Below are 23909 nucleotides of genomic sequence, written 5' to 3' on the forward strand. Positions count from 1 at the left end.
GTTAGCATTATGGTCTTACATCTACACTCTGCATATAAGGTGCTATACGAATGCAACGGTTTCTGAATTTATTCCAACTTCCTCATTCTCCAGAAATAGAATAGCGACTGTATCTGTAGGACCTGGTTATCGTTTAGTTAGAACTAAGGACATTGGCATTCGATGCATTTCGACAGCTCATCAATCAGAGATACTCCATCTAGTTGAGACTTCCTAATACCCATCACACTCCAGAATATAAACAGAAAATGCTGGAAACACTCAGCCGGTCAGGCAGCATCTGTGGAGAGAGAAACAGAGTTAACGTTTCAGGTCGATGACCCTTCATCAGAACTAGGAGATGTTAAGAGATGTTGCAGGTTTTAAGCAAATACAGAGGCAGGAAAGGGGGGCGGGGAGGAAAGGACAAACGGGAAGGTCTGTGAGGGTGGGGGACAGGAGTGATTAAACGACAAAAGGAATGATGGTGTAAGACATAAAGGAGGTGATAATGGAACAAGTATCGAAACAAAAGATGGGTCCAGAGGAGGTGTGACTGGTTACAGCAGAATAACGGGGAGGGGGCGGGAAGCAGGGAAAATCTGGCAAAGAGGAAAAGGCTCCCGTGTCCCAGGAATGTGGTGGAGAAAGGCGGGGAGACCCCTGAGGTACGGACCACCCCGCTGGCTGTGTACCGATAGGGGATCCCCCCCCCACCCCCCCCCCCCACACCAGCCCACTCCCCCCCCTCTCCCGGTGGATTTGGTGCAGCCATCCTCTCTTACCTGCTGTCTGAGAGAGAATGGGAGCAGTGATTAAGATCTAAAGTTATGAAACTTGATGTGAAGACTAGAAGGCTGGAAAGTGCCTAATAGTAAGCTGAGACACTCAAGAATCTATTTGAATAATAGGAAGCTCTGGGGTTCGAGCTGTGCCACAGCTATTTACTCAGCTATACTGCAGGCATTATTGCTGCGGACATAAAGATGTAAATCATTGTAGCTTTCAGTCCATAATCCGTGTTTGGATTCTGTGCTCTGACCTGTACTGATTGACCAACAGTGAAGAACGCAACGAGACCAGCCTGTGAATTGGTTTGTCTCACAGATCTTCAATCATGTGCCACTGATCCTGGCATCCCATCAGAGCATCAGGAAAGGTCACTTGCCTGGTGCCAGTGAGTCCTTTTGTACAGGGACAAGTAATGCAGGATATTTTTGAATGTAATCTGAAACCTAACCACTTTGCACAGGCCATGTCTCCGCTATGATTATCTCTCATTCTGTGACATGAAGGCTCGCAGGTCAAACTCTGATATTTAAGTGTCCTATTCTTGGTCAGTGGAATCTAAAGAATAAAGCACGCCTCTGAGGTCAAGAGTAATGAGATGAGTGTCCAACAGCTACGGAAATGGGATTAAAATCTAACCATGGCTCCTGATAGTGCGGACTCGTACTTGCTGGACTGGGATTGCCTGTAGGATGACCAAAGGTTTCAGATAAATCATCTGCCTTGGATCCTGTGGTTATTTTCTTGCCCTAATTTGGTTTTATTTCCTTTCTCCTCACCACACACCACACACCATTTCTTGACGGAGGGAGTCCATTTCCTGCGGCTGTGGGATGTGCCCGCTGGGCTCTGTGGATTCCGCCATCGCTGAGAATGACCTTGTACATTCCCGCGCTGGTTTTGAAGGGAAGCGGAGTGCCGGTGCTACAGACCTGAATGACCTTACTACCATAAGTGAGGCAGCATTGGTTGATGGCTCTCGCGCACTGGCACCTGCAGTATTACTGCAGTTTTTAACATTAAGGAGCTGCTCTTGTTCTTATTGTGGATGATTGCGTTGACATCATGGCTTTAGCCTTGCTGCCTATACTTTGCACCACCTGCCCTGCCCAAACTGCCTCAATGATCACCAAATCACACCTTGGTATCTCCCCCTACTGCTCTGGTCCTCCTTCAAGTCCCTCACCTTGTTCCACCCCTCTTACCCATGCTTGAGCTTCAAACCCTATATTGTCCCATCACAAAGACCGTCTACTTCCAGCTCTAAGATTGTCTGCCTCAGCCCATCACTGTTTCACACCCCTTGTATTTGTCTTACAATTGAGACACTATCAGGTTTTGATGTATTCATTAGTAGACTCTTGTTTCTGTGTTTAAAATATGTGTGTGTGTGAGTATATTATATAGTAGTAGATCACCTGTAGCATTGTTTGCGATGAGACGGTGGGTATGCTGTTCTATCACTAAGGATATCAACAAAATGTAAATGTACTTTTCGCAAGAGTATTCTAGTTGTCAGTAGATACTATTTTGTTCTTAGCAAATATTGATTATAATTTTAATTTCTTTTAAAGAAAAAGTGTTACATTATGCTATAATTGTTCAAGAAATGAAGGTGGTGTGATGTTGGGAAGAGATTGACAGTTTCCTATAGATGACACAAAACTTGAAAGTATAGTGAACAGTGAGGGGGAGAGTGATAGACTTCAGGAAGACATAGACAGGCTGGTGAAATGGGCAGACACATGGCAGATGAAATTTAACACAGAAAAGTATGAAGTGATACATTTTGGTAGAAAGAATGAGGAGAGGACATATAAACTAAAGGGTACAATCCTAAAGTGGGTGCACGAACAGAGAGACTGGGGGGGGGGGGTGGGGGGGTATGTGTGCACAAATCATTGAAGGTGGCAGGGCAGGTTGAGAAAGCAGGCAGTTAAAAAGGCTTAAGGGGGCCTGGGCTTCATAAATAGAGGTATAGAGTACAAAAGTGTGAAAATTATGATGAACCTGTATAACACACTGGTTCGGCCCCAACTGGAGTATTGTGTCCAATTCTGGGCACCGCACTTTAGGAAGGATGTGAAGGCCTTGGAGAGGGTGCAGGAAGGATTTACGAGAATGATTCCAGGAATGAGGGACTTCAGTTACGTGAATAGACTGGAGAAGCTAGGGTTGTTCTCCTTGGAGCAGAGAAGATTGAGAGGAGATTTGATAGAGGTGTTCAAAATCATGAGGGGTCTGGATAGAGAGAAACTGTTCCCATTGGCAGAAGGATCTAGAACCAGAGGACACAGCTTTAAAGTGATTGGCAAAAGAACCAAAGGCGACGTAAGAAAAAGCATTTTTACGCAGCGAGTGGTTAAGATTTGGAATGCACTGCCTGAAAGGGTGGAGGAGGCAGATTCAATCATGGCTTTCAAAAGGGAAGAAATTTGCAGGGCTCCGGGGAAAGGGCGGGAGAGTGGGACTAGCTGACATGCTCTTGCAGAGAGCCGGCATGTGCTCGACGGGCCGAATGGCCGCCTTCTGTGCTGTAACCATTCTATGATTCTGCATTCACCTTCACATTTCCGTTTCATCCTGTCCAGTATTTTCTTAATTTATTTGGTCAACAGCTAATACTATAAATAGAATTTTCTGCCATTCAGCCTTGTGGTGCACAATGTGATCTCAACATGTACATCAGTAGTAGAAGGTGCACTGATGGTGAAGTGGATTTCTATTTACCTCTAACTGAATGACTGGGTCATCAGAGCGACTTCAAAAAAAAGCTGCTATCTCCCAAATAACAAAGATGTCCATCTGTTCCATCACCTGGATCTGGTTGTTAACTGGCAGGTTGCCCACATCACACCAACACAAGGATTAGGGCTATATAGGTGCTTCATCTGGGCAGCGAAGGGAGACCAAATTGATAGCTGAGATTAGGCACCTGAGTTATGAAGAGAGGCTGCAGATGCTGGGAGTGTTTACAGTGTAGAGGGAAGGCTCAGGAGTGACCTCATTGAAGTATTCAAGATCCGGTACGTGTCAACATGTTTACAGATTCCAGAAGAGGGCATAGTCTCCAACTTAGAAGACAGAGGGTGAAAAGACAATGTAGACTTAATTACTTTACGCAGAAGGTAGTGAATGCGTGGAATGGACTGTCTACGGAGGCAATGAGGGCTGATTGGGACAAGAACCTGGAGAAACATTTGATAGACGGGTGTGAGTGGTATTTGTGGGATAAATGTCCTCGACACTGGGATTGTCCAGAAGGGCTGCAATGGGCTTTTCTGTTCCTTAGTTGATTTCAAACAGTTAAGGGGATAGACATGTCTGTGTTATTGTATGAACACTAACTCATTCTGTTCTCTCTGTTTTTAAAGGGGCATTAACCCTTTGTTAAAATAAGAGGAATTTGATATGACCTGTCAAGTGTTTGTTTGTCATAGAATTATACAGCACAGAAAGAGGCCCTTCGGCCCATCGTGTCTGCGCTGGCCATCAAGCCCTATCTATTCTAATCCCATTTTCTAGCACTTGGTCCGTAGCCTTGTATGCTATGACGTTTCAAGTGCTCATCTAAATGCTTCTTGAATGTTGTGAGGGTTCCTGCCTCTACCACCCTTTCAGGCAGTGAGTTCCAGATTCCAACCACCCTCTGGGTGAAAACGTTTTCCCTCTAAACCTCCTGCCCCTTACCTTGAAACTATGCCCCCTGGTTATTGACCCCTCTACTAAGGGGAAAAGTTCCTTTCTATCTACCCTATCTATGCCCCTCATAATTTTGTACACCTCAATCAGGCCCCCCCCCCCCTCAGCCTTCTCTGCTCTAAGGAAAACAACCCCAGCCTGTCCAGTCTCTCTCCATTGCTGAAGCGCTCCAGCCTAGGTAACATCCTGGTGAATCTCCTCTGCACCCTCTCCAGTGCAATCACATCCTTCCTATAGTGTGGTGACCAGAACTGCACACAGTATTCCAGCTGTGGCCTAACTAGCGTTTTGTACAGGTCTATCATAACCTCCCTGCTCTTGCCTTCATTAGCCGAGGCATAGAATATAAGTATCCCATATGCCTTTTTAACCACCTTTTATCTACCTGTCCTGCTGCCTTCAGGGATCTATGTACATGCACACCAAGGTCCCTCTGATCCTCTGTCCTTCTTAGGGTCCTACCATTCATTGTGTATTCCCTTGCCTTGTTAGTCCTCCCAAAATGCATCACCTCACACTTTTCAGGGTTAAATTCCATTTGCCACTGTTCTGCCCATCTGACCAATCCGTCTATATCGTCCTGTAGCCTGAGGCTTCCCTCCTCGCTATTTACCACTCCACCAATTTTTGTGTCATCTGCGAACTTACTGATCATACCTCCTACATTCATATCTAAATCACCAATGCACACTACAAACAGCAAGGGACCCAGCACCGATCCCTGCGGTACACCACTGGACATAGGCTTCCAGTCACAAAAACAACCTTCGACCATCACCCTCTGCCTCCTGCCATTAAGCCAATTTTGGATCCAATGTGCCAAATTGCCCTGGATCCCACGGGCTCTTACCTTGACCAGTCTCCCATGTGGGACTTCGTCAAAAGCCTTACTGAAGTCCATGTAGACTACATCAACTGCACTACCCTCACCCACAAACCTAGTCAGCCCCTCGAAAAATTCAATCAAATTGGTCAGACATGATCTCCCCCTGACAAAGCCATGCTGACTATCCTTGATTAATCCTTGCCTCTCCAAGTGGAAATTAATTCTGTCCCTCAGAATTTTTTCCAATAATTTCCCTACCACTGATGTTAGGCTCACTGGCCTGTAATTCCCTGGTTTATCCCTACTACCCTTCTTGAACAATGGTACTACGTTAGCTGTTCTCCAGTCCTCTGGCACCTCCCCTGTGGCCAGAGAGGTTCTGAAAATTTGTGTCAGAGCCCCTGCAATCTCCTCCCTTGCCTCACACAGCAGCCTGGGATACATCTCATCTGGGCCTGGGAATTTATCCACTTTTAAGCCTGCTAAAACCGCTAGTACCTCCTCCCTCTCAATGCTAATTTGTTCAAGTATATCACAATCCCCCTGCCTGATTTCTATGCCTACATCGTCCTTCTCCATAGTGAACACAGATGCAAAATATTCATTTAAAACCTCACCTACATCTTCCGGCTCTACACACAGATTGTCACTTTGGCCCCTACTCTTTCCCTGGTTATCCTCTTGCCCTTAATATACTTATAAAACACCTTGGGATTTTCCTTTATTTTGCCTGCCAGTGTTTTTTCATACCCCCTCTTCGCTCTCCTAATTTATTTTTTAAGTACGGGCAGCACGGTGGCATAGTGGTTAGCACTGTTGCCTCACAGCGCCAGGGACCCGGGTTCGAATCCGGCCTCGGGCGACTGTCTGTGTGGAGTTTGCACATTCTCCCCGTGTTTGCGTGGGTTTCCTCCGGGTGCTCCGGTTTCCTCCCACAGTCCAAAGATGTGCGGGTTAGGTTGATTGGCTATGATAAAATGACCCTTAGTGTTAGGGGGATTAAATACGTGGGGTTACGGGGATAGGGTGGGATATGTGTTGGTGTAGGGGTTACGGGGATCGGGTGGGATATGTGTCGGTGCAGGCTCGATGGGCTGAAATGGCCTCTATCTGCACTGTGGGGTTTCTGTGATTCTGTGATACCCCCCTGCACTTTCTATACTCCTCTTGGGCTTCCACTGTTTTTAGTCCTTTGTATCTGCCAAAAGCCTCCCTTTTTTTCCTAATCCATTCTTGTATATCCCTTGACATCTAGGGTTCCCTGGACTTGTTGGTCCCACCCTTTACCTTTATGGCACTGTACTCTCTCTATTTCCTTTCTGAATGACTCCCACTGCTCTGATGTGGATTTTCCTACAAGTAGCTGATCCCAGTCCACTTTGGCCAGATTCTGCCTTATCATATTAAAATCGGCCTTCCCCCAATTTAGAACCTTTATTTCCGGTCCATTTTTGTCCTTTTCCATGATTACCTTAAATCTCACCGAATTATGGTCACTGTCACCAAAATGCTCTCCTACTGACACTTCTACCACTTGCCCGGCTACATTCCCTAGAATTAGGTCCAGTACCGCCCCCTCTCTTGTAGGACTTTCTACATGCTGGCTCAAAAAGCTCTCCTGGATGCACTTTAAGAATTCTACACCCTCTAAGCCTTTCACACTCTGACTATCCCAATTAATATTGGGGAAGTTGAAATCCCCTACTATTATTACCCTATTATTTCTACACTTCTGAGATTTGCCTACATATCTGTTCCTCTATTCCCCCCTGACTATTTGGGGGCCTATAGTACACTCCCAGCAAAGTGCTTGCCCCCTTTTTGTTTTTAAGTTCTACCCACATGGCTTCATTAGAGGAACCTGCTAAGATACCATCCCCCCTTACTGCAGTAATTGACTCCTTGATTAATATTGCGACACCCCCTCCTCTTTTACACCCCTCTCTGTCTCGCCTGAAGATTCTATACCCTGGAATATTGAGCTGCCAGTCCTGCCCCTCCCTCAACCATGTCTCCATGATAGCAACAATATCATACTCCCATGTGTTCATCAACACCTTCAATTCATCTGCCTTATTCGCAAGACTCCTTGTATTAAAATAAATGCCATCCAGCCTTGCCATACTCCCTTGTGCCCTTACATATTTGCTCTGCCTTCCAGACTGACTTGATTTTTCCTCTATATTTGGCTGTGCATCACCCCCTACTATAGCTCCACTCCGTATCCCATCCTCCTGCCAAGTTAGTTTAAACCCCCCACAACAGCACTAGCAAACCTCCCCGCAAGGATGTTGGTCCCATTCCGGTTCAGGTGCAACCCGTCCGACTTCTACAGGTCCTGCCTTCCCCAGAAACAGACCCAGTGATCCAGGAAACTAAAGCCCTCCCTCCTGCACCAACTCTTTAGCCACGCACTCATCTGCTCTATCCTCCTATTCCTATACTCACTAGCACATGGCACTGGGAGTAATCCAGCGATTACAACCTTTGAGGTCCTGCTTTTTAATCTGCTACCTAGCTCCCTAAATTCTTGTTGCAGGACCTCATCCCTCTTTCTACCCATGTCGTTTGTTCCAATGTGAACCACAACCTCTGACTGTTCGCCCTCCCCCTTCAGAATGCCCTGCAACCGTTCAGTGACATCCTTGACCCTGGCACCAGGGAGGCAACATATCATCCTGGAGTCACATCTGCAGCCACAGAAACGCCTGTCTGCACCCCTCACTATTGAGTCTCCTACCACTATTGCCCTTCCACTTTTACTCCTCCCCCCTTGTGCAGCTGAGCCACCCACAGTGCCGTGAACTTGGCTCTGGCTGCACTCCCCAGAGGAACCGTCACTTTCACCGTTTTCCAACACAGAAAAACGGTTGTTGAGTGAGATGCACTCAGGGGCTTTCCTGACTACCTGCCTGCCCCCGTTCTGACTGGTGGTCTCCCATTCCCTCTCTGACTGCACTTTCTTAAGCTGCGGGGTGACCACGTCTAAAAATGTGCTATCCACGTAACTCTCAGCCTCGCGGATACACCGCAGTGCCTCCAGCTAACGCTCGAGCTCCGAAAACCGGATCTCAGGTTGGCCAAACTGTTGGCACTTACTGCACACGTGGTCATCCTGACTGCAAGAAGCGCTTAGGAATTCCCACATGCTGCAGGCCGAGCAACACATGGGACTGAGGTCCCCTGCCATACTTTTAATTTAAAAACTCTTACCTCAAATCGGATTCTCGCTCTCCCGAACTACCTTAACTATGAACTACCTTAAAAGAAATAGACTTAAAATTGAAGAAAAAAAAAGCACTCACCAATCAGCTTCTTTCCCTGCGCCGGCGTCACTTTGGAACACGTATATCTTTTAATCTACACCAAGGCGCTTAAATTTAGATGCCCAAGTTTGGGGAAAAAAAGCAAGAAATATAGAAATACTCACCAACCAATCACTTACCTGCTTTCTGGTGACGTCACACTTCGATTACTTTTTACTTCTTTACACTCACCGGTCCTTTGTATCTCAGCCGTTCTCCTGGGCTCCCGCTGTGTTTACTGCCGCCGATGTCTCGCTCTCTCCAGCCGCACCCACTGTGTTTATTGCCGCCGATGTCTCGCTCTCTCCAGCCGCACCCACTGTGTTTATTGCCGCCAAAGTCTCGCTCTCTCCAGCCGCTCCCGCTGTGTTTACTGCCGCCGATGTCTCGCTCTCTCCAGCCGCACCCACTGTGTTTATTGCCGCCGATGTCTCGCTCTCTCCAGCCGCTCCTGCTGTGTTTACTGCCGCCGATGTCTCGCTCTCTCCAGCCGCACCCGCTGTGTTTACTGCCGCCGATGTCTCGCTCTCTCCAGCCGCACCCGCTGTGTTTACTGCCGCCGATGTCTCGCTCTCTCCAGTCGCTCCCGCTGTGTTTACTGCCGCCGATGTCTCGCTCTCTCCAGCCGCTCCCGCTGTGTTTACTGCCGCCGATGTCTCGCTCTCTCCAGCCGCTCCCGCTGTGTTTACTGCCGTCGATGTCTCGCTCTCTCCAGCCGCTCCCGCTGTGTTTACTGCCGCCGAAGTCTCGCTCTCTCCAGCCGCTCCCGCTGTGTTTACTGCCGCCGATGTCTCGCTCTCTCCAGCCGCACCCGCTGTGTTTACTGCCGCCGATGTCTCGCTCTCTCCAGCCGCTCCCGCTGTGTTTACTGCCGCCGATGTCTCGCTCTCTCCAGCCGCACCCGCTGTGTTTACTGCCGCCGATGTCTCGCTCTCTCCAGCCGCTCCCGCTGTGTTTACTGCCGCCGATGTCTCGCTCTCTCCAGCCGCTCCCGCTGTGTTTACTGCCGCCAAAGTCTCGCTCTCTCCAGCCGCTCCCGCTGTGTTTACTGCCGCCGAAGTCTCGCTCTCTCCAGCCGCTCCCGCTGTGTTTACTGCCGCCGAAGTCTCGCTCTCTCCAGCCGCTCCCGCTGTGTTTACTGCCGCCGAAGTCTCGCTCTCTCCAGCCGCTCCCGCTGTGTTTACTGCCGCCAATGTCTCGCTCTCTCCAGCCGCTCCCGCTGTGTTTACTGCCGCCGAAGTCTCGCTCTCTCCAGCCGCACCCGCTGTGTTTACTGCCGCCGAAGTCTCGCTCTCTCCAACCGCTCCCGCTGTGTTTACTGCCGCCGAAGTCTCGTGCTCTCCAGCCGCTCCCGCTGTGTTTACTGCCGCCGAAGTCTCGCTCTCTCCAGCCGCTCCCGCTGTGTTTACTGCCGCCGAAGTCTCGCTCTCTCCAGCCGCTCCCGCTGTGTTTACTGCCGCCGAAGTCTCGCTCTCTCCAGCCGCTCCCGCTGTGTTTACTGCCGCCGAAGTCTCGCTCTCTCCAGCCGCTCCCGCTGTGTTTACTGCCGCCGATGTCTCGCGCTCTCCAGCCGCTCCCGCTGATGTTTACTGCCGCCGAAGTCTCGCTCTCTCCTGGGCTCCCGCTGTGTTTACTGCCGCCGAAGTCTCGCTCTCTCCAGCCGCTCCCGCTGTGTTTACTGCCGCCAAAGTCTCGCTCTCTCCAGCCGCACCCGCTGTGTTTACTGCCGCCGAAGTCTCGCTCTCTCCTGGGCTCCCGCTGTGTTTACTGCCGCCAACGTCTCGCTCTCTCCAGTCGCTCCCGCTGTGTTTACTGCCGCCAACGTCTCGCTCTCTCCAGCTGCTCCCGCTGTGTTTACTGCCGCCGAAGTCTCGCTCTCTCCAGCCGCTCCCGCTGTGTTTACTGCCGCCGAAGTCTCGCGCTCTCCAGCCGCACCCGCTGTGTTTACTGCTGCCGAAGTCTCGCTCTCTCCAGCCGCTCCCGCTGTGTTTACTGCCGCCGAAGTCTCGCTCTCTCCTGGGCTCCCGCTGTGTTTACTGCCGCCGATGTCTCGCTCTCTCCAGCCGCTCCCGCTGTGTTTACTGCCGCCGAAGTCTCGCTCTCTCCAGCTGCTCCCGCTGTGTTTACTGCCGCCAAAGTCTCGCTCTCTCCAGCCGCTCCCGCTGTGTTTACTGCCGCCGATGTCTCGCTCTCTCCAGCCGCTCCCGCTGTGTTTACTGCCGCCGAAGTCTCGCTCTCTCCAGCCGCTCCTGCTGTGTTTACTGCCGCCGAAGTCTCGCTCTCTCCAGCCGCACCCGCTGTGTTTACTGCCGCCGAAGTCTCGCTCTCTCCAGTCGCTCCCGCTGTGTTTACTGCCGCCAAAGTCTCGCTCTCTCCAGCCGCACCCGCTGTGTTTACTGCCGCCAAAGTCTCGCTCTCTCCAGCCGCTCCCACTGTGTTTACTGCCGCCGATGTCTCGCTCTCTCCAGCCGCACCCGCTGTGTTTACTGCCGCCGAAGTCTCGCTCTCTCCTGGGCTCCCGCTGTGTTTACTGCCGCCGAAGTCTCGCTCTCTCCAGTCGCACCCGCTGTGTTTACTGCCGCCGAAGTCTCGCTCTCTCCAGCCGCTCCCGCTGTGTTTACTGCCGCCGAAGTCTCGCTCTCTTCTGGGCTCCCGCTGTGTTTACTGCCGCCGAAGTCTCGTGCTCTCCAGCCACTCCCGCTGTGTTTACTGCCGCCGAAGTCTCGCGCTCTCCAGCCGCTCCCGCTGTGTTTACTGCCGCCGAAGTCTCGCTCTCCAGCCGCTCCCGCTGTGTTTACTGCCGCCGAAGTCTCGCTCTCTCCAGCCGCTCCCGCTGTGTTTACTGCCGCCAAAGATAACATCTCTCAGTAATTCCCAGACGTTGAGGAATTCATTACTGGATTTTGACCTTAATCCATTCAGACTGCATGACAAGGTTAGAGCCCCGAGGTAAAGGCAGCTAGAAATAGCAAGCTTAGAGCCCATTCATGGGAAGGGGCAGAGTGGGGAGATGGCAGGATCAGAGCCCATTCATGGCGAGGGGCAGAGTGGGGAGATGGCAGGATCAGAGCCCATTCATGGCGAGGGGCAGAGTGGGGAGATGGCAGGATCAGAGCCCATTCATGGAGAGGGGCAGAGTGGGGAGATGGCAGGATCAGAGCCCATTCATGGGAAGGGGCAGAGTGGGGAGATGGCAGGATCAGAGCTCATTCATGGGAAGGGGCAGAGTGGGGAGATGGCAGGATCAGAGCCCATTCATGGGAAGGGGCAGAGTGGGGAGATGGCAGGATCAGAGCTCATTCATGGGAAGGGGCAGAGTGGGGAGATGGCAGGATCAGAGCCCATTCATGGGAAGGGGCAGAGTGGGGAGATGGCAGGATCAGAGCCCATTCATGGAGAGGGGCAGAGTGGGGAGATGGCAGGATCAGAGCCCATTCATGGAGAGGGGCAGAGTGGGGAGATGGCAGGATCAGAGCCAATTCATGGGAAGGGGCAGAGTGGGGAGATGGCAGGATCAGAGCCCATTCATGGGAAGGGGCAGAGTGGGGAGATGGCAGGATCAGAGCCCATTCATGGGAAGGGGCAGAGTGGGGAGATGGCAGGATCAGAGCTCATTCATGGGAAGGGGCAGAGTGGGGAGATGGCAGGATCAGAGCCCATTCATGGGAAGGGGCAGAGTGGGGAGATGGCAGGATCAGAGCCCATTCATGGGAAGGGGCAGAGTGGGGAGATGGCAGGATCAGAGCTCATTCATGGAGAGGGGCAGAGTGGGGAGATGGCAGGATCAGAGCCCATTCATGGAGAGGGGCAGAGTGGGGAGATGGCAGGATCAGAGCTCATTCATGGAGAGGGGCAGAGTGGGGAGATGGCAGGATCAGAGCCCATTCATGGGAAGGGGCAGAGTGGGGAGATGGCAGGATCAGAGCCCATTCATGGGAAGGGGCAGAGTGGGGAGATGGCAGGATCAGAGCCCATTCATGGAGAGGGGCAGAGTGGGGAGATGGCAGGATCAGAGCCCATTCATGGGAAGGGGCAGAGTGGGGAGATGGCAGGATCAGGGCCCATTCATGGGAAGGGGCAGAGTGGGGAGATGGCAGGATCAGAGCCCATTCATGGGAAGGGGCAGAGTGGGGAGATGGCAGGATCAGAGCCCATTCATGGGAAGGGGCAGAGTGGGGAGATGGCAGGATCAGAGCTCATTCATGGAGAAGGATAGAGTTAGGAAATACCAAGATGCAGCTAGACAATTTCGAGATTACTTGGATGAAGTTGGTGGCCGGACATGAACTGAGCTCTAGAGATCATCAGGACTGTGTTTACAAAAAAATAACAAATGAGGTGAAACCGAAATGAAATCACGTTCAAGGGATTGAGCCAGCATGAAGGGGAAATGGAAAGTAAAAAGTTATAAACCGGAAAATGAGAGCCAAGAGCCTCGGCCACTTGTTTCACTGCGAAGGTCTGATGTTGAGCACTGGTAAAGGGTTAAAATGTTTTGTGCTGTGATGATTCCACAGCTTTTTAGATACATACTGGCTTCGCTGTGAAATTACGTTCTTTAGCCTCGGGGGAACCCCATTAGCTTTTTGCAGTTACATCTCAACCCAAACTCTGCCAGGCTGGTGATTTCATGTGAACCGCAGAATAATGCTGCAGTATGTGAGCTCAGAGACTGTGGTTTCTGAAGCCTACAAACGTATATGTGCTGCTTCAGAGGAAATCGGTATCCATTCTGAAATATACCTTTCAAAAGTGACATATTTCAAAACAAAACTGGTACCCTAATGGTGGAGGACATTGAGTCATACCTGCATCGTGTTGCAGAGGGGAAGTGGCCACCACATGGACGGAGTCAGTTGGGACACACGTACCTCGAGCTGCTGTTGTGCCACCAGTTAGCGTGCTGCTGTGGGGCGGAAAGGGGAACGAAACTTAAAAAGGTCTGACGAACGGTCATCGACCTGAAACGTTAACTCTGTTTCTCTCTCCACAGATGCTGCCTGACCTGCTGAGTATTTACAGCATTTTCTGTTTTTATTTCAGAAATCCAGCATCTGCAGTATTCTGCTTTTGTTAAAACTTAAAAAGTGATGCACTTAAAAAGTGAAGTAAAAAGTTAAATACCATCAAAGTGCTACCTACTCCTCAGTGCTCTCAGCAGCAAAACAGTATATTTGCTTGGAACGAGAGAGTTTATATTTACACCTTCCCAGAGGTAAAGGTTTTGTGACATAAGAACATAAGAAATAGGAACACGAGTAGGCCATTCGGCCCCTTGAGCCTGCTCCGCCATTCAATAAGATGATGGCTGATCGTCTACATCAACTCCACTTTCCTGCCCTACCCCCATATCCCTTCATTCCCTTAGTGCCCAAAAATCTACAATCTCTGTCTTGAATATACTCAACAACTGAGCCTCCACAGCCCTCTGGGGTAGAGAATTCCAAAGATTCACAACCCTCGGAGTGAAGAAATTCCTCCTCATCTCAGTCTTAAATTGCTGACCCCTTTTACTGAGACTGTGGCCCCTAGTTCTAGAATCTCCAGCCAGGGGAAACAGCCTCTCAGCATCTACCCTCTAAGAATTGCCATTGAGGGTACACTTTCCTACTGGTGATATTTTCATATCAAAGCTTAACATCTTTGTGCAAAATTCCCTCTGTGTTATTTTAGTAGCAGGTCCTTGTTCTGAAGCTGTGAAACATTCAGGGTCAAACAGTGACAGTCAGAAACCAGTTACATGTGCATTTAACAGCATGTTGCTGGTTGTTTTAAATTGTATATATTGCAACAGATTGTTCATGTCCCCTTTTTATTTACAGAAGATTAAACTCCTAGTCGAATGAATGCAGGAAACTTAGTTTGTGGCAATCTGAGTACTGGAAGCCATCTATGTTGCCAGATTATCTCTACTGTGTATGTCTAGATATTTCTGTATGTTACCAAGTTATACACTAAAACAAAATTAGGCTGCTTTTTATTAGTCCAATATCTTAACAGCAGACAGTGTGGGTTTTATATGACAAAGTGGCTTCCTTTTGCCCAATTTGTAGCCACATTGCTTTTACTGAGATTACTAAAAGCTTTTGATCTCTGCAAGAAGCAATATAAATCCATTAATGAATCCTTTGTACTTTAGCACATGCGTCAGTATTTGCTACTCCTGTTTACTGAGCAATATTCTGAGCTTTGTCTCTATAGAAGCCTTTAAGTAACTGCCGTTCTCCCTAATTAAAATGTGCTTGCTCCCTGGGTTTCCAGTTGGATGTAATTTAATGCCATTAGTTTAGCCAGGAGATAGCTGTCGCCATCTGTTCTGTACAGCTAGCGATGGCCCTGATGGTACATCAAGTGTATTGGTTGTTTAAACACAAGTACTAAAGAGATGACCTTCTCCAACACTGATTTGGAGATCTTTTTATAAACACACGTCAGCTCTGATGTGATGGTGCCATTTGTATTGCAAAAACATTGTCGCATCACTAAATCCCAGTCACCCATCATGACCCGGGCAGTGCTTGGGGCAGGACCCTAATCCTGTGCGGTGAGATGGGGGAGGAAGAGAGAAGTGAACAGCCTTGTAAAGCCCATCGCCGCCAATTTCAGCTTGGAGTAGATCCAATCGAGAACAGTTGGACAAGTGCAAGTTGCCCCCTCCTCAGAAAGAGCGACTGTATGTGAGAAGGTTTAGCCTGGGCACCCTCGCCTCTCAGTCTGGTTTCAGGATGTTGGCATGTAATCTGGGCTGACACTTGAGTGCAGTAATGAGGGAGCTGCATTGTCCGGGAGGGACTATTTTGGATGAGACGTTAAACCAAGTCTGCCAGTTCAGATGGACATACAGGATCCCATGGCACAGTTCGAAGAAGGGTAGGACTATTCTACTAATGCTCTGGTCAAGATTAATCCCAGAACTGACGGCACCAAAAACTGATTAACTGGTCATTCATTTTTTTGCTGTTTGTGGGACCTTGCTGTGCATAAATTGGCTGCTGCGCTTACCTGCATAACAACAGTGACTGCACGTCAGACCAATTTGTCAGCTGTGAAGCATTTTTGGAGGCGGTGAGGACAGTCAAGGTGCTGTATTTTTATTCCTATTATAAGCTCTGCGTTATTGAAAACAATGAGCAAATGCTACAAGTAAATGGTTCACCTTTGACAAGTTTTTTTAATATATATATTAACTGCAGCAGTGTTGGGAATACCATCTGTGTATTTACTTCAGTGAGCACTTTGCTGAGAAAATTGTGAAAGATTGTGAAATTCTGGTATTTGCTATCTCTCTACAGACTATGTTGCCTTTGTGATTGATCACTCGAGATACTGTTGAATGGTTTTTGATCGGAGCAAAGTACAGTAATGCCACTCCATCGTCTCATAAATCATGAGACAAACTCTTAAAATCATGAGATTTGGTATAGAAATCATGAGTTACTCTTTTTTTCAAACATAATCCAATATCGATTGACAGTTTGTTTATAAACCACATTACTGGCTTTATTTAATCTCTAACAGGTCACAACTCTTTACAAAAACTATGTCCTGTCCACAAAAACCAGGACAACTCCAATTGGGCCAATTACTGCCCCATCAGTCTACTCTCAATCATCAGCAAAGTGATGGAAGGTGTCGTCGACAGTGCTATCAAGCGGCACTTACTCACCAATAACCTGCTCACTGATGCTCAGTTTAGGTTCCGCCAAGACCACTCGGTTCCCAACCTCATTACAGCTTTGGTCCAAACATGGACAAAAAAGCTGAATTCCAAAGGTGAGGCGAGAGTGACTGCCCTTGAAATCAAGGCAGCATTTGACCAAGTGTGGCATCAAGGAGCCCTAGTAAGTTTGAAGTCAATGAGAATCAGGGGAAAGACTCTCCACTGGCTGGAGTCATACCTAGCACGAAGAAAGGTGGTTGTTGGAGGCCAATCATCACAGCCCCAGGACATCGCTGCAGGAGATCCTCAGGGCAGCGTCAACCCTCTTCAGCTGCTTCATCTGACCTTATGATGCAGGGAAGGTCATTGAAGTGGGGATGTTCGCAAATGATGCACAGGCTGGGTCCCTTTTCGCTTGAAAAAAGAAGGCTGAGGGGTGACCTAATAGAGGTCTTTAAAATTACGAAAGGTTTTGATAGAGTGGATACAGAGAGAGTGTTTCCACTTGTGGGGAAGAGCATAACTAGGGGCCATCAATATAAGATAGTCACCCAGAAAACCAATAGGGAATTCAGAAGAAACCTCTTTACCCATAGAGAGTGGTGAGAATGTGGAATTCGCTACCACAGGGAGTAGTTGAGGCAAATAATATAGATGTATTTAAGGGGAGGCTAGATAATCATATGAGGGAGAAGAAAATAGAGGTTTATGCTGATAGAGATGAGGAAAGACGGGAGGAGGCTCGAGTGGAGCATAAACACCAGCATGGACTGGTTGGGCCGAATGGCCTGTTTCTGTGCTGTATATCTTATGTAATCCTGTGTGATTGCACAGTGTTCAGTTACATTCGCAACTCCTCAGATAATGAAGAAGTCTATGCCCGCATGCAGCAAGACCTGGACAACATTCAGACTTGGGCTGATAAGTGGCAAGTAACATTTATGCCACACGTGCCAGGCAATGACTATCTCCAACAACAGAGCGTCTAACCACCGCCCTTTGACATTTAACAGCATTACCATCGCCGAATTCCCCAACATCAACATCCTGGAGGTCACCATAGATCAGAAACTGTGACCCCTGGTGACTATCTGGATTGGAATATCTGTGACTATTCCAGCCGTCTCAAATACAAAGGAGAGCAGGGGAGACTTCTGATGGGAAAACCAATTCGTGGGAGACTAATAGTGGCACAAACCAACTCGCAGACCCCAACAGGGCCTCGGACCCCCGGTTGTGAACTTGCGTTTCAAAGCAGCAGCCAATCACAGGAGGCCTGATGAAGATTTATCCAGCAGAAAAAAAGCGTGAGTTTTCACAGTTCAGATTGTGAGATCGCGAGTTAGGATATATTTTCATTAACAATCGCCTGTCTCGCAATTAATTCGCAAGAGTTGGCAAGACTGAAAGTATTAAAATATTAACACTGATGTTGATGCACTGATGGTATTGATATATTACAATATAGGGCAGGGTATAGATTTTGGAAACTTAATGCATTGTGTCTAACCTTGACTTGCTGGTTAATTTATTGGAGCAATGTGCAGTGCTCTGCAGAGTAGATTTCCCTGCTGGCCTGGGACTCTTGGATGCCTGCCAGTTTAGAGTACGTCCAGAAAATGGAACTACTAAGGCACATCCCATAAATATTATTAAAGACTTTCCGGTGTAAATATGTCTCTTATTGTATTTGCCATTTATAGAATGATGCTTATTTTTGTGACCTGTGGTCATAAGGCTCATTTCTATCCTCCACATATCTGAACAAAATAAAGAAAATAAATGTCTTAAACCATTAGTACTTCAGTAACTACATTTTGTTTCAGTCCCGCGAAGTGGGAGATGGAAAGAATTCCGCTTCTGGTTGTCTCTGTTCCCCTGTTGACCTGGACTTTCCTCACTTCAGTAATGTGAACACTTCCACCAAACTTAAGTGATTCCTTGTATTTACCAAAATCAATGCAAATACATGGCTTTTTTGTGCATAAGAACAGAAGTTCATAAGAATTAGGAGCAGGAGTCGGCCATTCAGCCCCTCGAGCCTGCTCCGCCATTCGGTAAGATCATGGCTGATCTGACCTTGGCCTCAACGCCACTTTCCCGCCCACTCCCCATAACCCTTGACCCCACTGTAGCTCAAATACATGTCTATCTCCACCTTGAATATATTCACTGACTCCGCCTCCACAGCTCTCGGGTAGAGAATTCCAAAGATTCACGACCCTCTGAGAGAAGGAATTCCTCCTCCTCTCCGTTTTAAATGGGCGCGGCCCCTTATCTCTAAAAACCAACTTGGCACTCTCCCATCATGTTGACTTCAGGCATAGTCTTCAGATGAAGCAGGGTTAGAGGGTGGAAGGTAATTGGTCCGGGGTGCATGTTTCCATTAGAAGCTCCTATGTTCACATTTACAATGGAAACTTGCAACGCTGTAATTACACCCTCCCACCAGTGGAGATGCTGCAGTGCCTCCACTAGAAGGAACATGGAAACAGATCACAGCGCAGTGTGAGAAGTTATTATTGCACTAGTAGTTCAGTGCCGATACTCAATAGATCCGAATTCAGTTCCTGACACTTGCCACAGTCTTGTGGCAGCTGAATCAGGGCAAATGTACCGTAGCAACACAAAAGCAAAATAGTGCGGATACTGGAAATCTGAAATAAAAACACAAAATGCTGGAAATACTCAGCAGGTCGGACAGCATCTGTGGAGAGAGAAACAGAGTTAACATTTCAGCTCGATGACCTTTCATTCGAACCGTACCGTAGCAACATTCTGACATTGGGCAAACATGGTAATACAGGAAACTCGTTTAAATGGCACCTAAATATCCGGAATTCTCTATTAACCGGCAAAATTCATACTCCGAAAACACCTCAATAACCGGAAATGTTGCCGAGTCCAAGTCTCCTGCGGTGGCCGAGTTAGTCAGTGTGGGTAGTTCTCCAAACTGCCACTACTCGGCTTCTTGGCGCTGTCAGAAGTCCGAACACCTCAATAACAGGAGTCTGACTCTTTGTTTGTTAAAAATAGCTTCGGTAGATAACCCTCTCCGTCATCCGGAATTTTTAATCAACCGGCAACACGGCGGTCCCGTCGGTGCCGGATACCAGAGAGTTTCCTGTAAATCTTTGACATTGATTAACTGAAAATCATAATTGAGCCAATAACTTAAGGGATATGGAGTGAGTTCATCTACTTGCCTTTAGTAGTGTTGTAATTCTGAATACAATCTTAATTCAGAGTTGCTTAATTAGGATATAGATGCTTTGGAGAAGGTGCAAAAAAGATTCACAAAGATGATACCAGAACACTGAGGATATACTTATCAGGAAAGGCTGAACAGGCTGGGGGACGTTTCTCTAGAAAAGAGAAGACTGAGGGGTGACCTGATCGAGGTCTTTAAGATTATGAAGGGGTTTGATAGAGTTGACACAGAGAAAATGTTTCCACTTTTGGATTAGACCAAAACTAGGGGCCATCAATATAAGATCGTCACCAATAAATCCGATCGGGAATTCAGGAGAAACTTCTTCACCCAGAGAGTGGTGAGAATGTGGAACTCGCCACCACAGGGAGTGGTTGAGGTGAATAGCCCAGGTGCATTTAAGGGGAAGCTAGATAAATACATGAGGGAGAAAGGAATAGAAGGATATGTTGATGGGGTGGGAGGAGGCTCGTGTGGCGCAGAAACACCGGCACGGACCAGTTGGGCCGAATGGCCTGTTTCTGTGCTGTAGACTCGATGTAACACATCACATCACCGACATGAAGTAAAAATATCACTTGATACTGAAAGATACAAGCCACACAGATACAAGATTGTAATAAGCTTTACCTACCATTTTACAAAACATCCCTATCCCAAAGCAGCTTCTTAGTGCCTTCTCTCCCACAGCATTTGTTTAAAATGCAAGTATTTATTCTGCTAGCTCCCAAAATCTTTATTTTCTCGGTTATTTATACGATTGCAAAATATATTTTTCTGCGCCTTGCTTCCAGTGGTTCACCCTTCCTTCTTTCCCTCCCCTCCCTCTATCAAATTTCCTCTCAATTTTCTCTGCTCCAAGGAGAACAACCCCAGCTTCTCCAGTCTATCAACATAACTGAAGTCCCTCATTCCTGGAATCATTCATTCTTGTAAATCTTTTCTGCACCTTCTCTAAGGCCTTCACATTCTTCCTAAAGTGCCCAGAATTGGACAATACTCCAGTTGGGGCCGAACCAGTGTTTTATACAGGTTCATCATTATTTCCACACTTTTGTACTCTATGCCTCTATTTATGAAGCCCAGGATCCCGTAAGCCTTTTTAACTGCTTTCTCAACCTGCCCTGCCACCTTCAGCGATTTGTGCACATATACCCCCCGGTCTCTCTGCTCGTGCACCCACTTCAGGATTGTACCATTTAGTTTATATTTCCGCTCCTCATTCTTTCTACCAAAATGTATCACTTCACACTTTTCTGCGTTAAATTTCATCTGTTACGTGTCTGCCCATTTCACCAGCCTGTCTATGTCTTCCTGGAGTTTATCACTATCCTCCTGTGTACAAAATGATGAGGGGCATAGATAGGGTAGATAAAGAGGAACTTTTCCCCTTAGTAGGGGGGTCAATAACAAGGGGGCACAGATTCAGGGTAAGGGGCAGGAGATTTAGGGGGGATTTGAGGAGGAACTTTTTCACCCAGAGGGTGGTTGGAAGCTGGAACTCACTGCCTGAAAGGGTGGTAGAGGCAGGAACCCTCACAACATTCAAGAAGCATTTGGATGAGCACTTGAAATGCCATTGCATACAAGGCTATGGACCAAATGCTGGAAAATGGAATTAGACTGGACAGGGAGGGATGGGCGGCGCAGACACGATGGGCCGAAGGGCCTCTTTCTGTGCTGTAAAACTCTATGACTCTATGACTCCTCACTGTTCACTATACTTCCACTCACTATACTTCCACGTTTAGTGTCATCTGCAGATTTTGAAATTGTGCCCTGTACACCCACGTCCAAGTCATTAATATATACTGTATCAGGAAAAGCAGTGGTCCTAGAACTGACCCCTGGGGAACACCACTGTGTACCTTCCTCCAGTCTGACAAACAACCGTTCACCACTACTCTGTGTTCCCTATCACTTAGCCAATTCTGTATCCATGCTGCCACTGTCCCTTTTATTCCATGGGCTTCAACTTTGCTGGCAAACCTATTGTGTGGCACTTTGTCGAACGTCTTTTGGAAATCCATGCCGTCAACCGCATTACCCTCATCAACCCTCTCTGTTACCTCATCAAAGAACTCAATCAAGTTAGTTAAACACGATTTGCCTTTAACAAATCCGTGCTGGCTTTTCTTAATTAATCCACTCTTGTCCAAGTGACTGTTAATTTTGTCCCTGATTACTGTTTCTAAAAGCTTCCCAGCTACCGAGGTCAAACTGACTGGTCTGTAGTTGCTGGGTTTATCTTTACACCCTCTTCTGAACAATGGTGTAACATTTGCAATTCCCCAGTCCTCTGGCACCACCCCCGTATCTATGGAGGATTGGAATATTATGGCCAGTACCTCCGCGATTTCCTCCCTCAATTCCCTCCTAGGATGCATCCCATCCGCTCCTGGTGATTTATCTACTTTAAGTACAACCAGCCTTTCTAATACTTCCTCTATCAATTTTATCAATTTTTATCCTATCAAGTGTCTCCACTACCACCTCCTTCACTATGTCTATGGCAGCATCCTCTTCCTTGGTGAAGACAGATGCAAAGTACTCGTTTAGTTCCTCAGCTGTACCCTCTGCCTCCATGCCTGGGTCTCCTTTTCGGTCCCTAATCGGCCCCACCCCCCCTCTTACTACCCTTTTACTATTTATATGACTATAGAAGACTTTTGGATTACCTTTTATGTTGGCTGCCATTCTATTCTCATACCCTCTCTTTGCCCCTCTTATTTTCTTTTTCACTTCTCCTCTGACCTTTCTATATATAGCCTGATTCTCAGATGTATATGCAACCTGACATCTGTCATACGTGCTCTTTTTCTGCTGCTTCATATTCTCTATCTCTTTTGTCATCCAGGGAGCCCTGACTTTAGTTGCCCTGCCTTTCCCCCTCGTGGGAATGTACCTCGACTGTACACGAACTATCTCCTTTTTAAAGGCAGCCCATTGTTCCATTGCAGTTTTGCCTGCCAATCTTTGATTCCAGTTTACCCGGGCCAGATTCGTTCTCATCCCACTGAAATTGGCCTTCCCCCAGTTAAACATTTTTACTCTAGATTGCTCCCTGCCCTTTTCCATAGCTAATCTAAACCTTATGGTACTATGATCACTGTTCTCTAAATGTTCACCTACTGACACTTGCTCCACTTGACCTACCTCATTCCCCAGTCGGGCCGGAAACATACTGAACACACTTCAGAAATTCTTCCCCTTCTCTGCCCTTTACACTATTACGATCCCAGTCTATATTAGGATAGTTGAAGTCCCCCATTATTACTATTCTATAGTTCTTGCACCTCTAATTTCTCTGCAAATTTGTTCCTCCATATCTTTACCTTTTTTCCTTCCTGCTTTCCTTCATTCTTTCCTTCCTTCCGTATTTAGAGTATTATAGTTCCCCAGGATCAGGATTGGATTGGAGCTACAAATCCCCAAGGCTCAGGTGAAATTCTTGACTGGGTCTGAAGCAGAACTCAAACCCTCGGCCTCTTCAGGGATTTTTAACAATTCATTCATTTTGAGTTTTTCTTGTGAATTCTTGACGTGCTGTGTTAGAAGCTTTATTTTTAGTACCATATCCTTGGGTACTGACAAAGCAAGATGATGTCTGAAAGAACTTTCAACAAAAAAGAATTGAAGTGACTTCATTGCTCCCCTTGCTCGTTCTTTCTCAATGGCTGTTCCTTGACTGGTAATTTTTCTTCCTGATTTACTACTTCACAATATTTCAGGCAATCAGTATCATTCAGGTAACAACAGCTGGTTGCTTTTTAAGTGAATGATATTTGAGCCAGTGAAGGTAAAGTGAATGTCAGAGTGCGACACATTCTTTGCATGCGTGACACTTTGAAGTGAGAGAACTGTGTGCGCGACACAAAGTAGATCATTTACAGCCTATTTGATCAGACTGGAGACGGAGAGTCAGGCCGCGGCGTAGGAAATCTCCCGCAGGGATTTTAAACACTTGCTTTATTCTAAATATTCTTGTGAATTATTGGAAGTTTGTGTGTGTTTGTTAGAAGCCTGGCGTCCTGCTCACTTGGTGCAGCAGAAACTATTTGCATTTAAATGTGCATCAGTGAATACTTCACCTGTCGCCTTGTTACTGTTAAAACTCGAGTGATCGCCTCAGATCAGATCTCTGGATTGCTTCAATCTTTTACATTTCTCAGTGCTTCCATGGTATAAAAAGACCATCTAGAAGATGAAGTACGGTGTGTTAAACTGTGTTTTCACCAACACTAATTGCCCTATATTCTAATAAAAGAAAGAACTTGCCTTTATACACTGGTACTGTGCAGGTAAACCTGGCAGCCGTTTTTCATCACTTTGGATATTAATTGCTAAGGACGTCTGACTGTATAACGAAGAGCTTGAAAATATATTGTCCGAATGTGTTCTTTTACCCAGCGTCTCGAAGATCATGTAATATATCTT

The 23909-nt window shown here is 47.5% G+C and overlaps 1 protein-coding gene across 6 annotated transcripts in view; it reads left to right on the forward strand.

The window, feature by feature from the left end:
• The window catches only part of pitpnm2 (phosphatidylinositol transfer protein, membrane-associated 2), a 395812-nt gene that overhangs the window by 261384 nt on the left and 110519 nt on the right, over nucleotides 1-23909 (forward strand). The gene's annotated exons all lie outside the window — the stretch shown is intronic.

The sequence above is a fragment of the Somniosus microcephalus genome, chromosome 19 (assembly GCF_052327205.1).
Source record: "Somniosus microcephalus isolate GS21.2 chromosome 19, FLI_Smic_1.0, whole genome shotgun sequence".
Lineage (NCBI taxonomy): Eukaryota > Metazoa > Chordata > Chondrichthyes > Squaliformes > Somniosidae > Somniosus > Somniosus microcephalus.